Raw genomic sequence first — 17145 nt, forward strand, 5'->3', positions numbered from 1 at the left:
TCGGGCGACACGCATACCCTTGCATTTTTGGACACTTAGTCCCATAAACCATATTTTCGCCTGTTGGACAGAAGTATGTCCGATTGTAAGTTCAGAACGCCAACGTAAAGTTTATGTAGAATAGACAGAGTTCTAAACAGGGACAGTAATTTCGGAACATTCCAGCCAATAAGTCATTAGGAACATTTAAGCGTTGAAGCAGCTTCTCCTTGAAGTCACAGATCGAAATGCATTAGTAGAATTACTACAATGCCAGTCGAGTTTCAAGTAGTGAAATTTAGCTGAACATGAACCGTCCAGCTTCATACTGTTACGGATCTTTGGTTTCGTCGCGTGCACACGAGAACAAGCGCTGTGCTCAGCATTAGAAATTGGCGTCAGCACACATGGCGGGTAGCGTGAACAGCGTACTAGCCGTACGCATTTGCCAATATGCGCCAACATCATCGCTTCGTTTTTGTTGAGGTGCCTCAAAGCGCACTAGCCTTCTGGTGGGAGGAGGACACGCGCGCGCATCGGCTGACACCACAGAAAAGCAAACAGCGATCGTTCGCGACCGGATCTTATTGCGATAGCAATTATATGGACACTCCAGACGCATTCTTGCCGTCAGCGTAGCCGCGAGGTTACGCAACTCCAGCAGCGATAAGGGTCCAGAAGGAATATGCGCATAAACGGAACGTAAGCTACTCGCCGGATAGGCTTTACGTTTACGGCCCTATCTCGCAAATCCACCTTCCTTCGTGGCTACTCGCGATATCCGCTTTGCGGAGACTCCAGCCGCCGAGTCAAAATAAGCCGTAGTGCGAGCGCCAATTGCGATCACCTTGTTTCAGCTGGATTACCGAAGCTACAGCACACGGTACCGAAGCTAGAGCGACCTAGAATACCGAAGCCGTAAACATGAGAGGCCTAAAGCCCGTGACAGGCTGGACAGGTCGCGCCATCTATCGGGGCCAAGATGTATTTCAAAATTTTATATATTATTGCCTGATGAGTGGAAACAAGAGATCCGCAATTTGTTTTGCCGCCAAAAAATTTTTAGAACCACAGGGAATCAATACTGACGAAGAGGTGGAGTGGAGCCCTCATCCGCTTTGCTGTTTCGGCCAACTTTCATTATGAATTGCACAAAATATAGTAAAGTTAGGTAGCTGAAATTTCTTTAACTAAATATGTGCATGTTTTTGCTTCTGCTCATGTACTTTTAGTTTTTATGTGTTGTGCACGTTTTTATAAAAAACCTCAAAATTGGCCCAGGAAACGTTCTTTTCTTTACCTTGAAGGTCATTATCTCAAAAATGCCTTGTAGCAGAGCGACAAAAATTCCGCATTACGTTCTTCCCATAATTATCTATACCTAAGTGCTGAATTTCATATTTATATAACTTTTCAGTAAAGAGATACAATCAGGCTAATTTTAAGAAAACACCGAACAATAGAAACTTCTGACAATTAAAAAAAACATTTTTGATATTTCTTAAACTTTCTCCACTTATTCTCCTGCACATCCCCTTTCACGACATATTGCATAATTTCGTTACCTCACGCAAGGATTGGCAATTGTTGAAATGCATGGTTTGGCGTAATTCCGTCTGATCGGGAGGGGGAGGAGGCATTGTAGAAAAGGAATAAACGCTGACCACAATAAAAACACTTTTAAAAAAATTACACCATCTCCCACTGAAGGGAACTATAGTGTACTAGTACACTATAAAGAACCTTGAGGGGATGCGAACCAGCATTGGGGGCGCACACCAAGCTCGCATTACCAGGGGCGTAGCCAAGGGGGGGGGGGGGGGGGGGGGGGGGGGGGGGGGGGGTCAAACCCCCCCTCCGAAATTTTTCAGTTTTGCTTGGGTATATATACACGCACACATACAAACGCACGCACGAACATACATAATGTATGGTTGAACCCCCCCCCCCGAAAACATTTCTGACTACGCCCCTGCGCATTACGTTCATTCGGCGTTTCCGTTAGCGTGTGAGGATTGTATTTAGTGTTTGTGTTATCATTACGTTGTGTTCGTGCGTTGCTTTCCGTTAGCGCCGAGTGAACGAGTGGCGCCGACGTTGACGTTACAACTCATCTGAACGGGAGCGAAGCGAGAATTACGGAAGCCGACCGAGCACACGCCCTTATATACACATGAAATGGGGTAAGGAGAGGAGAAAGTGTGTTACAGGCTGTATTAGGGGCGAAGCTCCTTAAGGCGGCACCCGTTCGTCCCTCGTAGTCGTCGTCGTCGTAGTAGTAGTAGTAGTCGTAGTCGTAGTCCGTAACAAGTCTTACGCTTTGACCTCCAAGGTGGTGCCGGTGGGAGATTTTTCCTGTGCGTTGTTGAACAATAAAAAATTCGCAGCGTGCGCGTTAATAAAAGCCTAATTCTTCTGTCTCTCATTCCCCATTAGCAGCCATTGGCATGTTCCAGTAGGAAACGTTAATAGAAGTAGAAGTGTAAGTGTTAGCTAAAAGCCGACTCTGTCTCTCATTCCCATTAGCAGCCATTGTTTACCTCCAAGGTAGTGCCTGGTGAGATTTCTCCTGTGCGTGATTAAACAATAAAAATTTTGTTCAAACGCCGTTGATTGATGAAATAAACCAACGAAAGACGCCAGATGTTTTGTAAAAGCAAAACGAAAGAACGCCAGATGTTTCTAAAGCAAAACGAAAAGACGCCAGCTGCTTAACGAAAGACGCCAGATTTTTCTAAAGCAATGGTTTTCTAAACAATGAAAATTCACAGCGTACATGTAAAATTAAAGTGAGCTGCAAGTCGTCATAACTCATCGAACCTTTAGTATAAACGCGCCCGATCTCACGTCGGTGATGATGTACTGGGCAGAATTCACGGAAGATTCACGGTTTACCGATGAACCTCCGCAGCTTCGCCCACTCATCATCATTCACTCCGTGGATATGCTGTGATTTTTTTGGCTGCGGCGCGGCTGCATCACGTGGGAGGAGAGACAGTGCCGCGGCTGCAGCGCGGGGGAGAGGAGAGAAGGCGACCGAACACCTGCGTAACGGAGGAGAGTGGGAGAGATGGAGAGTAGACGCATGCGCAGTGGAGCGCGGACGCCACCACCGACGACGGACACGGCCGCGATCAAAAGCTGCTTCGCATCTAAAACAAACAAGACTTTTCGGCTCCCGCATGGAAGCCTTGTTCACAAAGAAGTGTAAAAAGTAAGATACGTTTCGATAGGTCTATTGAAACGCATTGAAGCCTATTGGAACGTACCTGACTTTTACACTTCTTTGTGAACAAGGCTCCCGTGTGGGAGCAGGAACGTCTTGTTTGTTTTTAAAGTGTTTTTATTGTGGTCGGCGTTTATTCCTTTTCTACACTGGCAATTCTTTTAGATCCGACTTCTTGCCCAGCAAGTGTATAAAATGCAGGAAGAGTTGGATTTTTTCTTCGTAAAAGACCAGCAGTACCGAAGATGTCGGCGGCACTGATGACGTCAGCGTTGAAATTTGGTCACCAGAGAGGCCACGAGCGCGGGGCTACCGAGCAGGCGCGCGCGCACCCGAGATGCTCGTTGTGAGAGACGGCGCAGTGAGAGCTCGTTTTCGCGTCCTCAGACCGATTGATTTCGAAATAGCAACACCTCTCGGGTGACTTGAACGCACGTGCACTGGAGCTCCGCTGTTTTATCCGTCCTTTGTTCGCATCGCAGCTAGGCGCTGATAACACGGCGGAGATGGAAGCAAGGTAAAAAAATCACACCATCTCCCGCTAAAGGGGACCATGAGGCGATGCGAAGCAGCGTTTCGGCATGTAGAGCCCGCGTTTCAGAGGGGGAGTGGAGAGGGGAGGAGAGATGGGGAGGGGGAGAGAGGGAAAGGGTAGATGCGGTGTGTGGAGATGGCTTGCGCATGCGCAGTAAGGGTGGTCACGCCGCACACCACCACCACCACCACCACCGGATTGAACTCCGCTATAAGATGCTTCACATCTAAAACTCTATAAGGGAGCTATGAGCACTATATCTTCACGCACGCTGCTACCACAGAAACTGCGATCAGTGGGAAGCATGAACGTGGCGCTCCAGTGGCAAAACAAAATATGGAACGTCAAAGGAAAGAAAAGCAAAACTATCGGTAACTGGATGCGCTTGCCTATCTTAGATGTCGGCAGCAGACGGCCTGAACTGGCCGCGCGTTCGGTCCGCTGTTCACACTTCATTGGACGCCGATAGTGCTTGCGCTTTGCTCGTACTCTACTCCTCCTGTGCGTTTCATGAATGAGTGCACTGTGGAGACTACCTTTCGAAGCACAAGAAGCTTATTGCAGAGAAGCCAAAATTTCGCAGAATCACCGACCTAGACATCAATGCTTTGAAGGAACGTTTAACACCCGAAAGATCAGTGACTGTCAGTGAGACGGACTGCTTGTGCTATATCGCGTGCTTTTGCTACCACTGCAACGATAGATCCCCATGGAACGCGCAGTTGAACGATGACATTCTTATGGCCCCTGAAGAAGAAATCGACGTCATTAACCAGATCACTGCGACTACCGGCGTGTCCTCTTTGAAACCTCCTGGCACAGTGAGAAGTCGGGACAGGCCTGCCTACATCAAGTGAAAACAAACTGAAGTGCAGAACGTGGCAGAAGGTGGCAGCCGAAACTGTTCGCTGCAAGATACGCCGGGCGTACAGTTAAGGTGATGCATCGGAAAATTCAGCCGAAGGAAAGTGGTGGTTCTGCGCGTATTGGACCGATAGCTTTCGGCAAGTTCATGCAGCAATGACGGCACCCTGGGAACGCTGTCAACTCCTCACTCTCCTGTCATCCACACTAGCGAAAATTGTATTAATAAGCTTATTTCTTAAGTATGGAAGCATCGGATCTTCAGACCTGCATGCTGCGCTGTGCCTTGCGTGAGGACCTCATTGGAGGGGCCGTAACTATTAGCGCAACGAAATTATGCAATATTGTTTCAATGATTGCGAATGGGGATGTGGAGGAGAATAAGTGGTCAAAGTTTAAGAAATATACAAAATGTTTTTTTTTTAATTGTCGTCAGAAGTTTCCATTGTTCGGTGTTTTCTTGAAATGAGCCTGATCGTATCTATTTACTAAAAAGTTATATAAATATGAGATTCGGCACTTAGGTAGATAATTATGCGAAGAACGTAATACGGAATTTTTGTCGCTCTGCCACAAGGCATTTTTGAGATAATAACCTTCAAACTAAAGAAAACAACGTTTCCTGGGCCAATTCTCAGGGTTTTTTTTTTATATGTACAGAACACATAAAGACTAAAAATACCTCAGCAGAAGCAAAAACATGAACATATTTAGTTAAAGAAATTTCAGCTACCTTCATAACGAAAGTTGGCCGAAACAACAGAGCGGATGAGGGCTCCACTCCACCTCTTCGTCAGTATTGATTCCCTGTGCTTCGAAAAAATTTTTGGCGGCAAAACAAATTGCGGATCTCTTCTTTGCACTCCATCAGGCAATAATATATAAAATTCTGAAATAAATTTGAGGTCGACCAGCCATCGTTTGTTCGATCTTAGTGGAATCACCCATCTATAGCGTGGTATATTTGAACATCCTGCATTTCAACACGACTCTAATAAAATTTTGAAATAAATTTAAGAGGTCGACCAGCCATCGTTTGTTCGATTTCAGTGAAATAACCCATCTACAGCGTGGTATATTTGAACATCCTGCATTTCAACACGAGTGTACTATGGACCACGCATTCAAACTTTCAAGCTGACTCAATGCTGTGCTCGATTTCTGGCTTTAAGGCCTCATCAAATTTGGGCTTGTGCCTAGCGGCAAGTGAATTTTGGTGCAATGCATTGTGAAATGTTACATTACTTTACGTACCTGAGCTTATCGTGGACTTGGACTGCCATTATCACATATTTTGCTTTCACAGTCGGCCACGTAGCATATGTATTGCATTTTGTCTGTTGCGTATTTTGGAGATCTCACGCGAAGCGTGGTGCTCGACATTAGTGGATTGATTGCGTTGAAACAAAAGTAATTCGTAGTAAAGCGAATCATAGATTTGATTTTTATTGGCTGAAAATCATAAAACAAGCCTTATACAAAGAATACAGCTCGCACCCAACTGCGGCAACAACAACAAAAAAACTATACACACAAGTGGACTCAATATCGAGTAACAATTAGGAAAACATTCCGCAACTTACTGTAACAATAAAAATATGAAACGCAAGTTTCAGAAATCGGCCCTCGCTTTACACACCTGTCTGTCTCAGCTTTAATAGAGAGCCATTTGGGAACGAACTAGATTCATGTCAAAAGTGAACGTACACCAGGAGTTTGCTTCACAACTTCTCAGAAGGAAAGGACATGTGGTTCCAAGGACTTAAAACCATTTACATTACGCCCTTCTTCAGGGCATTTATATTTAGGCATATAGTACAGGCTTCTCTGTGGGGGTGCATATGAATCACTGGCGGTAGCGTACCGCACAATTTCAGTGTTCAGATTTGGAAACGTGTCACTTTACGAAAACAAAATTTGAAACGCAAGGTCGCCTGAGACGGCAGAACCTACATCTGTCGCAACAAGCACTTGTCCACTTTAGGGCGGCTTAACCGCGTCATTCCTAAGGGCTAAAGTCCCTAGATTTTTCCCTGTTCTTTAAAAATCTAGGGACTTTACTAAGGACGATGCAGCGATCGCGGCCACCGCCATAAGCTCTTTTCACAAGCATCGCTTCATAGCGACACACGGCAGCCCCACTTCTGAACTTACAATTCAAGATCCAGGCGAGCACTGTCATTTAAACATATGGAGCTAACACCTAAAATGCATTTGCCACATTTTTTTTATATCACGTTACACCATTATTACGTTACGTAGACGCGACGCAACGACTGAAAGGTAACGTGATAGCCGTAGGTTATCCTATTCCATTTATTTTGTCAAGAGCGGCACCAACGGTCATATCTCGCGACTGGTTGTGAGGAGGAAAACAACCCTTTCCATACAAGGAACGACTCTTCCGTCAGTGGAGCCATCTCGATTTATGTTAGGAATTGTTGTATGAACAATTTTTAAACTAAGAAAATGTTGCCGATCTACAGACTACGCTTCCGCGAAAATGAGCTAAGTATTGCTGCATTGCACAGAAGGGCATTAACAACCTTGTCGAACCCTGGTTGAACCCCCCACCCCGAAGTTAATTTTTCGCTACTTCGCATCACCACCAGCTATGGAGAAAGTGGACGTAACATGTATTCGCCATTTTCTTGATTGCTGTGGAATTAGCATCCACAGTAATAGAACTGCCTATTCTTTTTTTGTAATTAAATAAACGTTACGAGTGCCAGCGATGCCATAATGACCGAAAAAACCTTGGAGAACGCTTGAGCTTCGCTTCCCCCCCCCCCCATCCACTCCTCTCACCTAAGAGGGGGAGGGGGGCAAGTCTGCTCGGACCTGTTCCGTAATTGTTTGAAAACCAGGGCCACGCAGGTCCTTGACGATATCGCGGCAGAAGGCCCCTGATGGTCATTCCAAGAACTTCACTTGCCATTGCTTCATTTTTTTTCTTTTAATCCATTGGGAAGCGTGTTCTTGGACTCTACCAAAACGAAGGGAGGGGAGGGGGGGGGCAATGAAACATTGCCCCTCATAACGGGGCACCCTGCACACATCTGTGAATGTGGCCAAGTGGTCTACCGTGTAAAGGCAAAATAAAACTTGAAAGTGGCGACAGGACTCCTTCATTCCTCAAATGTCTATTGAATGGAATCAGCTCGCAGATATTGCATCCATATCCTAATGCACCCAATCCGAAAAGCGCAGCTTGCCTTTGTTGTGATGAAAATGTGTTACTTCTTTATCCCAGTAACGTGCACCCAATGTTCTTTTAGAGTAGAAGCATAGCCAGAAATTTCTTTCGGGGGGAGTGGGTGGTTCAATCATCCTTTTTGTATGTTCGTGCGTGCGTTTGTATACGCGTGTATACATGCACATGCAAAATCGAAAATTAGTTATTTGGCACCTTACTACATGTAATATATCCGTACAACTGAGACATTGAGGGCGAACAGCCACATTTCTCAGTTCCAAAAGTGCCAGGCCTGTATGCATATGGTATGGGAGTAGGCGACGTGTCACCTGCAAGACCCATCCACCATACGGGGCAACTTTCCAGCGAAAACGCTGAGCCCGCCGCCTGCCAGAAGCGGCAAACACAAGCGACGAGCACGGCTCAATCAGTATTCAACTACATCCAACTTAGTCTCCGAGAAACTGAAATCGCGGTGGTGGCGGCCTCCTGTTCTTCACTGCATGCGCGCGCGGCAAGACAAAGGCATGCAACCCGTCTCCACATCAGCGCTCGCTGCTGAAAGTTTGCAGAAAAGTTCACTCCATGTAGGTGAACTTAAACAAGACCAACCAAGGAGCACACAGAGCCAGCTGGGGCTCAGGAGCAGCAACAGCCTGGAAGGTCCAGCTGACCAGCACGTGTGGCAAAAAAAAAAAAAAAAAAAAAAAAAAATTGGAGATGGCATACCTAGGACAATTTGATCGAAAGATAGTATTGGCCTAATGTATGATCACCGCATCTGACAGTGCGTGCAGTGCACAGAAAATGCTAAAGCCGAGCAGCTAAACGAATATTCTCTACCAATATTGCTCTCTCAAAGGTAGTGGGAGAAAAGTGCAAGTGAGGTGCCCAAGTCTCTGGCTTATTTTGCACCGAGCCCACTATACAACACTATGCATATAGCCTCCCAAACCACATGTGCCAGCACTCACTAGCTTCCTCTGCATTTCGCACTTGCCGTGTATCGCAAGCAAAACACCTTGGTCGCATTATTTCATACAGAGCTAAGAAATCGCTACAAGATGTGCAGGCAGGGTTCATTTAGTATCCATCGATCAAGCTGATGCAGCATAAAGCTGGTGTCGCCATGCACTTGCAAAAGCTTAACCTATCTAGGCTGCACACTCTTCTGCCCTGCCATGCAATTGGCAAATATTTAGTTATAACATTATGGCAAAACAGCGCAGACAGGACAGGTGAAAAAGAAGTACAGGAAAAATATGCAGACCAGTCATGTGTCGCTACTTCTACTGTGTAGTGTAGGTACTGCAGCTTCCTCAATGAGCCCATGCACCCCAAGAGTTGCCCAGAGTTATTCTAGAGAGTGCCACAGACATCTGAACTCAAAGTAACAGCCAATATAGTTCAGTAAAGAAATTTCCCCAGGCAATGATGAGCAGCAGCACAACTTTCCGGCGGGACCTTTTGAAGAGGCACACAGACACACCAAGCTCTGTGTGCCTGATCTTTTGTGCCTTGAGACTTCTTACGCTAGTTAGGTTCGGTTTTATGCGGCAAAAGCAACAAATGCTATGATGCATTAACTACAAGTGAACAATTGTTTTGCACCAGCAAGTACTACGCACTTTCACAATCTAGAATCTTTCTGAAGCCATCTTTAACTGCCACTTTCAGCAATGACCTAGTCACGTAATGAAAATTCCAGCTGTAAAAGCAGTCCCTACTCGTAAGATTGGCATTTTCCTGTCTGACTTCTCTGGGCATTTGAGAAGATGCCGTACTCTTAGTCTCTTTCCCGCTGCACAATAGCACAGCATTCACATGGATTCCTAAAAAATGGTGCATAAGCATTCATTTGCATCAGTTAAATGCCTCCACATCTACAGTGGCAAGCTAAGTTCCAACAATGCTAAAACGAAGCAACACATGCGCACACAGGTAGACACAGCAGGTCACGTGATCTCATGTCTGAGCACGCTATTTTCAGCATGTTCCGTATAAATTTTCTGAATTGCATAATGACAAACTCTTTATTAGGCACTTAGGACTTGGCCACATCACAAATGAACAGAACATCGATGAGGGACAACACGAGGCTTTGAAAGATGAACTATGAATGAACAACATGATCAATGTAGCTACGCCATGCGTAAATCACTACAGCTGGTGGCTGCTTGTGCATGTGCTATTACACCTTCGGCAGATTTTTCTTGCAGTGACTACTAAAAATATGCTATGCGATGATTTAGTCAGATGCTTATCCTTTCAAACGATGTTGCTTGTTAAAAAACTTCCATATGGTACTCCAGTGCATGTTGTCTGCTCAATAAAGCACAGCTCCCATCGCCTGTCCAGGGCGCCAGACACAGTCGCTGCCATCTTGAAACCTGAGGAATAAACCACATGGCAGAATTAACACTGAGGAAGCATGTCAACCTAGCATATCATTTTTAACTATTCGACCCCCATCGCATCACAGCCATTTCATCTACCTAGCCATATCATATCCAAAATTGATCTATGAAAGCTGCTTATGCATATTAACATCAAATAATATACTGTAAAATGCCAAGCAAGCGCCCCCCCCTTCGGTGAAGGATAATCCAACCAGACTTGGAGGGGTGGCGCTTGCTCCGTCCCAGACCAAAATTCAAGATGGCGGCGGAAGAGCCGCTAAAAAAATGCCCATCCATGTTTAGAATGAAATGCTTTATTTACTGTTTTTATTCCCCCTCGTCACTTTTAAACAATTGAAGCAGCGACCGGTTTGACCAATATACGACCGGCCACATGACAATGGAATTTCATTAACAACATTATACAGTAAAACCTCGGTGATACGATCACGGCTCCTACGAATTTCGGGGTGATACGAATTTTTCCGTGGTCCCGGCCAAGGCCCATTAGCCTGCAATGTATTGCAGTACGATTGTTGCGAACCGATTTGCACCCCGCGACGTTTGATATACGAACGTACGCTACCGCGCAGGTACAAACAGGTGTTGCCCGCGCTGTCGCGGAAGACCCGGCAGTCACGCGCGCTGCACGACCATCAACGGTACGTCGTTGCCTCCGATAGTGCACGCGAATCTTGGAGGCCTTTAGGCGCCTTCGCGTTTAGGTTACAGATGACGTTGACGTCGCGCTTTCTTTTTTTCGACGCGTTGACTCGTGCTCCTGTGCTCGAGGCAGCAGCGTCTTTGTACTGTGTTAACATGTGCCTGCCACGTCGATGCAAGCTATGTCCCCGCAATCAGACGTTCTATGAAACAAGACTGCGGGTCCGTCAGGAAGTCCCATTAAAGGTGGACGAATACCCCAAGAGACGAAGCGGGAGCTTGGCCTCTATCATGTGCAAAGCGCTTCTCTAATCACTTCCGCCATAGTACTCTTGTCATGCAGAAAAGCGTAGTAAAATTAGGAAGGGGCTACTAGCGGTCACGGGGCACAACACATCTGGTTCATTAATTACACACGCGCGCATGCACCGTATATTTACGAGTACAAGTATGATTGCTGACGTGTAAAACCTTTACTGGCAATCATTCAGAGCTGTTTATGACGTCGCTGCGACCCTGACAAACACTAAATCAAAACGTATGCCAACTTTCTTTTGTCGCATACTAATTTCCCATGTTTTCTGGTGATACGAATATTTTTTTAACCCCGTGAGATTCGTATCACCGAGGTTTTACTGTATATGCATTCAGTGTACTCATTCTTCTGGTTCTTTTTACGCAAGCGATGCTCGTCTTGAAAAAAAAGTGGCCGCAGGTGAGGAGTGGGAGGGGGGGGGGCGCTTGCTTGGTCACTGGCGCCCATTTCAGATCTCCCGAAAAAGGGAGGGGGGCACTTGCTCGGGTGGGGGCGCTTGCATGGCAAAGAACTAGGAGGCTCACCAGTAAATATACGGCTAGCAGTGCGGGTGATATGGCAACAAGGAGCATTAAGCGGAAGGTCAGAGAGGCGGAGAAGACTTATTGGATGACAGCGATGGAAAAGAGGCCGGCTCTGAGTAACTACCGAAAGGGAAAAAACGAAATAAGGAGGGAAAGGTTTATGATAATTCAAGGGGAAGCGCTTTACTGTTTGAAGCAAGGTCGGGCTGCCTTAGAACGCGTAGTTATAAAGCGAGATTCAGTAACGAAGAAGAACTATGTACATGCTGCGGGGGAACTAAGGAAACGATGGAACATGTACTGATTGAATGTGGCGATATTCACCCAGGTATACGTGTGGGCATGAGTCTACAGGAAGACTTGGGTTTTAGGGACAACAATGGAAAGCTGAACACGTCCGCGATAGAAATAAGTAAAAGACGGTTAGAGTATTGGTGGCAGAAAAGTAGAGATAAAGTACCAAAATAAATAATGGGGAAAAATAACGTCATTCTGCCTTAATTAAGAGGCAGATAGATGGACCGTGAATTTATATTTTTTTGGTATAATAACAGATTTAATCAATGTAGATAAGGTAATAGGCCAACATGAAACAAGGAAGTTTTTCTTTTTTTTTCTTCGAGCCTGGTGACAGACATGTCACCGCCCCGTTGTAAAGGGGACGCTCATAGCATCCATCCATCCAAGGTAGGCACTTTGTCAGATGATCTGTCTATGCTACGGCGTTACAGAACTGGCATACAGCCATTACGGAAACTCTGAAGGGAAATCAATGGAGCGATCACTTTTGTTTAGACAACTCCATATAAAGTCAACGAAACAGTGTTATTTGTAAGCTTTAATTGAAGTGAGGTAATTAAGGAATATAGAGAAACAAAAGCAGATGGAAAAAGAACTTTCTACCAGCAGCATGCGAACCCATGACTTCAGTCTGTTTCATGCCTCAGGTAACATAAGGCATACAGTGTAACGGTAACATGGACAAAGACACGGATGAGCGCTGACTTGCAACTGAAAGTTATTACCGAGAACACTGAAATGCGCACAAAACAAAAATTAGCCATGGGTTATGAACAAAATGGATAGTGCGAAGAAAGAAAATGCAAATTATTCTAAATGACTGCCATTGTGGCAGAATGCAGTTTTTCTGACTAGGTGCGTACTGGCCACGCATGTGGCTTCAGAACGCTGTGCTTGACATCCAGTGATAGCAGGACTAGTGACGATGAGCAGTAGCTTCGTTTTGAGCGCAATGTCAGAAACATGGCAGGAGCAAGCTCCTGAATGATTTTACCACGGCTCGCATGCGCATCAAAACCCCGCATGCTGCATTGTGGTGGATGGAGAATCTGTCACCGAATGACAGATCCTGGTGAAAAATGTAGTGGTGGTGAAAAAAAGTACCGGACGGTGAAAAATCTACCAGGACGTGCCTGCGGTAGCGGAAAAGATGTCTCAGGTGAAGACAGTGACGCAGCCGCACTGCTCAGGAAGTCATGAGCCAATTAGAAATCGTCGAGTTGACATTGCAATTTCGCAGTAATGCTAGGCTAGCGCCTTTTCCTTACATGGTGGCACTCATGAAAGCTTCATTGAAGTGGAAGTGCCCAGGAAAATTATTCGTTGTGACGAGACATTTTTCGCGTCGTTTCTTATGGGCGGCCGAAAGGGAATCAAAGATTCTTCATTCTGGTAGAAATTTCACTGTAGCAGTGTTAGTTGTAGTGGGAGTTGACTAATGGAAACATATGGAGGGAGTCTATGCCAGCTGGGATTTCACTCGCCAGAGTTCAACCTACCATATCTTTTGTTAAAATTGACTTATCCACTTTTGTTTTGCATGTAGCTTTAATTCCAGATTACTGTGATGTGCTGATTTGCTTTGTAGCTTCTACGGTTTAGAAAATGATATGCCTCCCAATAAAACACATGAAATGAAAGATATTTTAAAAACTGCATGTTGTAGCAGAAAAAAAATTTCATACCTGAAATCAGCACATAAATAATAGCTGAGAAAGTTTTATAAAAGTCCACTCAAAAATAAAGACTTATGCTTCCACTAGAACTAAATGCTGTAATGACTTTAGTTACACTATTAATGCAGAAAAACTGGCGAAAGTATTCGACCATTCGACCATAAGTATCTTGGTGTTTATTTTACTGCAGAATTATCCTCGCCTCGCCATATCCAGTATGTCACGTGCAAGGCTTCAAGTGTTCTAGGTTTTATTAGAAGAAATGCAAGAAATTTGCCTATTGCCGCTAAAGAGCTCTTGTATATAGCCAATGTTAGACCAATACTTGAATATGCTTGTGTTTGGCACCCTTGGCAGCAGGTGGACATTCAAAGGATTGAAAGAATTCAAAATTTAGCTGCGAGATTTGTTCATGCCGATTATACCCGCCACTGTAGCGTGACCAGTGCAAAGGAAAGCCTTGGATGGGAGTCACTGCAGCAGTGTAGGCAAAACTTAAAGGGACACTAAAGGCAAATAACAATTTATGTAGTGAAAGCTCAATGTATGACGTCTAAAACAGCAATATTATCAACAGCAGTGCCCTACTTACCGATAAATTAAGCTAAATGTATCACACGATGAGCGCCACGAGCGGCACATTTTGGAAATGATCCCGATGACGTGAGAGAGTTCGACTACAAATTAATCACTCGTAATCAAACTAGCTGCAATAAAAAAAGGACCTTCCGTGCATCAAGAGACGTAATAAAATGCTGCTTGTTCATTTCTGTTTGATTCATGGAAAAAAGAACCTCTTCGGCGTTGCCATGGGTAACGGCGCGCATGGTTTGAAAGTTCCGTTTTCGTCGAACTGCGCTTCGCCCGGCACCCTGTTTCGCTCACGGGGTCGCATCTCAGTGGTAGTTTCGGTATCGCGTACTGCCGCGTGTGTTTTGCGCAATCGTGAAAGTCGCTCTGAGAGAAAGTTCGGCAAAATGCTGCATGCATGTGATGTTGCCGGATGCCCGAATGACGCACGCCGCTGCGCAGTAAAAGGCAGGTAATGTTGGGCACGGCAGCAGTGACGTGAGAAACACCGCTTTTTGAGGCGGGTGATTTGAAGTGCACTTGAAAGACGCCGGCAACGGCTGGCATTGTGGCTCGACCTTTTACGGTGGCGTTAAAAACTTTGCCTCCTCTAGTTCATGGCCCGGCCACTAGATGTGGCAATTTGTGAAACATGCATTACATTCATTATTTTTCGCTGGTGTCTGTCTGAAATGAAGGATGTGTCGACAAATTTTGGCACTCAATCTTTCACATACTCCAGATGCCATTTTCAAAAGAGGAGCTGGCAAACACTACCAGGGTTAAACATACAGAAGTACAAAAACACAATGTGCGGGGGCTGTTATAGATCAAATGGAAAGGCATTGCATGCAAAACGCAAGCTTTGTGGGTTAAAGTCACACTCGCAACAAGCTGCTTTTCTGTATGTCACTTAAAAGCAAACCCACATATCTCATGTGTGATGGTTTCAGTCAGCTTTGGCAATTGGAGCTACGTCCTGTTTTGTCTCCATCAGAAAGAGCAGGTCTATATAGGGCGCATGTTGACTAGCAGCCGAGTGTTTTACAGCCAAGCACACACATGATCCAAAACTGGCCACGACCAACACGGCAGGAAGTAGAATAGATAACTGCTTTACGAGAGTAATGCAAGAACTGTGAAAGGCTTCCCGCTGTGCAGGTGACAAGACAGTTTGTTATACTACAGGGGTGAGACGGCTGAAATCAATTTGGGAGCAGTTTTGGGAGCAGCAAAATTTCAATTTAGGAGCAGGAGAACCTTGTTTGGGAGCAGTTAGCGGCATTTATTATGTCGTTTACGGAGCTTGAAAAAACAAATTTGTAGTAACTTGGAGGAACAAGCACATATTTTAATCGGCTTAGAATGCACATAACATTCAAAGAGCCTTTGGAGAAAGCTTTTTTTAACAGATTATTGCCAGGTATGAACTACACCTGTACCTTTTTACAAACCACGCAATTTATATAACCCTGGTAACAACATATGAAATAGATAAAAAAAAAGTATTTCCAAGTAGGTTCACTTTACAATTGAAAATAAGAAAAGAAAAACATCACACTTCTCAAATAATAAAAAAAAAGTCAGTTTCACCGCAAGGGCGAAGCAATGAATGCGATAGCAACAAATTGTAGTGTTACACGAAGTAAGGCTCGCAGCTAACTGTTTTGTATCCGATCTCGCGTAACTATAAAACGATGGTGTAAGAAAATACGGCCGCTCCAGGGAGCCATGTTCTCCGCATAGTCACTTCGCTTTGAGAACGCAGCACGTAGAAGCGTATACGAGCCACCCCCCCCCCTCGCGTCTTCGTGTCTTTTAAGGCTTGTTAAAAACGGGCGGGGAGTTTCCTGTCTGCTTCGACGGCAGGCCTTTCCGAGCGGGGTGAAGTTATCGCATGCAGCCTCCGAGCAACGGCAATGGGCCGGCTCGTTTGCTACGGCCGCGTACGTCGCCTCTGCTCGCGTGCTTTTACCCGCTGGAGAACATAAATTCGCGGGGGGGATCTTATCAATTTGGACTTCATACCGGAAGGACATGACGGCGACGGCAAGGACCCCTCGAGACTGTCCATATAATTGCTATCGCAATAAAAACTGATTGCACAAGAATGGTATAGTCACATAGCAGTAAGTCTTTGAACGGTCAATGAATGATTCCGACTAGCACGCGATTGCGGCGACGCCTTCGCGCGTAACATCAGGAAAGAACAAAAGCGCATGCGTCGTACGCTAACCACTTGCGGGCTACCGTTAAGTGACGGAAATAGCGGGCCGCTAACGCTAACTTAGCGTACGCTATTCGAAAACTGCCTAAAATAAAGCGCCTTCAGCTATCTGCTCGGCTGCGCGGGTGGCGTAGCGTCAAGTGTACCGCACGCTTTCAATAGGTGATAACAAAAGCGCGCTGCGCCACCGTTCACTGCCACCTCGTGAGGGACCGCCTTCAAAAATGCGTCGCGAGCGCCGAGAAACCTTACCCCTCGGACACTACGTCGTTACTGCTCGGACACTACACATATTTACAACCGCTCAGAGGCGATTATCACAGCACTATGGAAGCCTCTATTACAAAGGCGCGTAGAAGGACACGCTTGGGCGCGTTAACGTGTTCTGAGAACGTATCCCTGGCGCTGCTTCTAAAGTTACGTTTTCCCACGCTGAAAGTGACGCGGGCTTGAAAATTCTTGATTGTGGGGCCGTTTCGGCGCAGTTCGGCACAATTTTTGCAATTTTTATGCTTTTGGAGCAGCTTGGCGCAGGAAAACGGAATCTTATCAAAAATGCGCAATATGCACAGCTGTCTCACCCCTGATACTAATATTTGTTGCACACCTATACATATGTGTCATATTGTGCTTACTCTTATTCTGTATGCAGCACCCCTACATAATGACC

At 45.5% G+C, this 17145-nt stretch overlaps 1 protein-coding gene across 2 annotated transcripts in view; it reads right to left on the bottom strand.

Moving 5' to 3' along the window:
* Window positions 1-9826: 9826 nt before the first annotated feature.
* LOC119383940 (protein D7) overlaps window positions 9827-17145 on the bottom strand; it is a 51942-nt gene continuing 44623 nt past the window's right edge. For both annotated transcript variants that reach the window (XM_037652216.2, XM_037652218.2), the window contains exon 10: window positions 9827-10190. The gene's annotated coding sequence lies outside the window, so the exon portion shown is untranslated. The remainder of the gene's footprint in view (window positions 10191-17145) is intronic.

Source organism: Rhipicephalus sanguineus, chromosome 2 (assembly GCF_013339695.2).
Source record: "Rhipicephalus sanguineus isolate Rsan-2018 chromosome 2, BIME_Rsan_1.4, whole genome shotgun sequence".
Lineage (NCBI taxonomy): Eukaryota > Metazoa > Arthropoda > Arachnida > Ixodida > Ixodidae > Rhipicephalus > Rhipicephalus sanguineus.